Below are 2621 nucleotides of genomic sequence, written 5' to 3'. Positions count from 1 at the left end.
ATTTTCTGTGGCTTCATCTTTTTCACAATGCACAGATTCATCTATTTGATTCATTGTTAATCATAGACTGCAGGAACAATGACTCAGACTCTACTCACAGGGTTCCTGTTGCACAATCAGCTAATGACATGGGGTAAAGACCTCTTTTTGAAAAGCCTCACATTTTTAGGGCCTGAGCACTGACACAGTCTGAGCGGAGGACCCATATAATCCCAATAGAATTGTTATTATTGGCGCAATACATCGCTTTTTGGTATGCCTCAACGTTGCTGGAAAGCAGATTTGTTTTCTCCCAAAAACTTGTCAGGTCTTTGGCCATTTTTTGCACGTTTACATTTAAAGGGGGGCTTTCTAAATCAGGCAGAGCTGGTGTTATGGCTGCTTTACTTGTCTACTGGAGTTCATGGACTGCATTGAGACCAGAGATATTGCGTATTTGTTGAATCACAAGAAACAAACATGACTGGACAAGTTTTTCAACTTGATATAACTACTCTAATTTCTGCACACTTGTTCCTGCTTGTAATAAAGGCATATGTTATTGTATTCTGCCCTTTAGCCATATTGCAAGGCTCATCCTGTAGTTCCTAATCACTGCTGAAATGGTTTTATTTTTGATTGGCTACATTACAACAAACTCTCGTAGGCATTTTTAGACAGTTTAATTTTGTAGTGTGTAGTCATTGCAACATTTCAAACATTTAAAAATGACTTTATTTGAATGAAAAAAAACAACTCTTACATTTCACATAATAAATAAACAAACACAAATGTTTAGTGCAAATCATTGTTCAGTAGTGCCGTTACATGTATCATTGGTTGTAGAGCTGCTCTGACAAAGACAAGTGTCTAATCCAGTATACGTCCTGCATGTTAGACATTATCATGATGTCCATATTTAGGAATGGAAGCAGGATATTTATAATCCACAGCGATTGGACAATCATTGCCACGAAAGTCCATTGTGACCTAAAGGTTCTCCTTATTAGTCAATGTTTTTAGTCACAGGTGATCGTTTCCTGTTGTGTCCTGAGGAGATCTGTCTCTGTGTCTGCTGATCCGAAGAGATCTGTCTCTGTGTCTGCTGGTCCATTGTGTAGTGATCGTCCTGGACGTACATCAGACCACCAAAGGAGTCCATGATGACATAAAAGACAGCAAGGACACTCAAAGCCGTTTCAATAAAATACAACTTAAGGACTGCTGCCACCATGGCTCCTGTTGTAAAGGCTGTCTGCAAAAGAAAAAGAATGATCAGTTTTTAGGATTATAACACTTACACTCACAACACAGTATTTGATATTATAGATTTAAGGGAATTTTAGGAGGTGTTTTAACTCTGAATATATATATTCACATTTTTCAATAGTAGTCAACAGTCATACATATACGTTTCAGACAATATTTTTGATAACATCTACTACAATATGTCAATTCACTCAATGATTTTTAAGTACAGGAATTGTTAGAGGATTTGTTAGAAAGGATGTGTTTATGGAGAAAGCGACCACAGAAACAGGAAATAACACATTAGGTTGAAAAGCAACTCAAAGTGGGTTTTATCAGATTTTGACAGCAGGATTAGAGTGCAGTAATTTACTGCACACCAATCCTGCGGTCAAAAAAAGGTCTAAAAAATGACTGCCAGTAGCTACTATTCAATATTCGCATGTCAAATTCACACGACTCTGATTATTCTTAAAAACATCAGAGGAGTCAGTAACTCTTATTTATAAAATATCCGCCTCTGAAACAGTTGTAACAAGAGTTTTGGCAGTTTTGTTCTGCACTTTACAGTAGGCTACACAAAGTCGATTTAAATCTCGAGTCACTAACCACAGCACATGGCTGTGGAAACGAAACCATAATACAAAACAACATGTCGTAGCGAGAATGTAAATTACGATGTTGTCATTTAACCGGTACCATACTAAAACGAGACTCGCTGTTTTAGTTAGTATAAGAACTTACCAGAAGTTCGGCTGATTTAAAATGTAGGGTTTTATTTTCCTTCTCTTTTGGTAGGATGAATAAACAGCAACAAACAGCGTAGCATCAGAGAGACCCGCTGAATAATGTCGGTGAAAAAATATTGTTTCCTTCTTCATACGCCGATAAACTGCTCATCCAACGGCAGCTGAATCCCTACTGCTGCTATCTGCCTCCTCCTGCTGTGTATCAAGCACTGAGGTATCAATGACCTCACCATTAAGTACCAGCATTTCCTGAATGTCACACTAAAGACCGGTGGGAGTTTCCCTAAGGTTGGTCAAGCCCATTCCAATCTTTAATGGAGCTATCAAAGGTTTCATTGTTTTATTTTGTCTTCTTAGTTATTTTAATTTACACAAACCTGGCACAGCATACTGAATTATATGTATTAATGCATGTTAATCAGAGGTGGGATAAATAGGCTACTTATATTTTCTAGTAAAAGTACCAGAGTGCAGGATATTCTGTTAAATCCTGCATTCAAAATGTTATTCAAGTAGAAGTACAAAAGTATCAGCATCAAAATATACTTAAAGTACCAAAAGTAAAAGTACTCATTATGCAAATGTTAATATGTGTTGCCCTTCAGAAAGCCTGAGTCTGCTACTACTCCACAAATTGTCATAACA

General features: G+C 37.2%; 1 long non-coding RNA gene across 1 annotated transcript; it reads right to left on the bottom strand.

Annotated features, from left to right (window-relative positions):
- Nucleotides 1-647: 647 nt before the first annotated feature.
- Nucleotides 648-2237, bottom strand: LOC117444859 (uncharacterized). The gene is made up of 2 exons (XR_004551889.2): nt 1972-2237; nt 648-1234 (listed from the first exon to the last, which is right to left on the bottom strand). It is a non-coding gene; the product is annotated as an uncharacterized lncRNA (long non-coding RNA).
- Between the last annotated feature and the right edge of the window lie 384 nt (nt 2238-2621).

The sequence above is a fragment of the Pseudochaenichthys georgianus genome, unplaced genomic scaffold (assembly GCF_902827115.2).
Source record: "Pseudochaenichthys georgianus unplaced genomic scaffold, fPseGeo1.2 scaffold_963_arrow_ctg1, whole genome shotgun sequence".
NCBI lineage: Eukaryota > Metazoa > Chordata > Actinopteri > Perciformes > Channichthyidae > Pseudochaenichthys > Pseudochaenichthys georgianus.
Note: the sequence above shows the minus strand (reverse complement) of the source record. Positions and strands in the feature narration are given on the sequence as shown.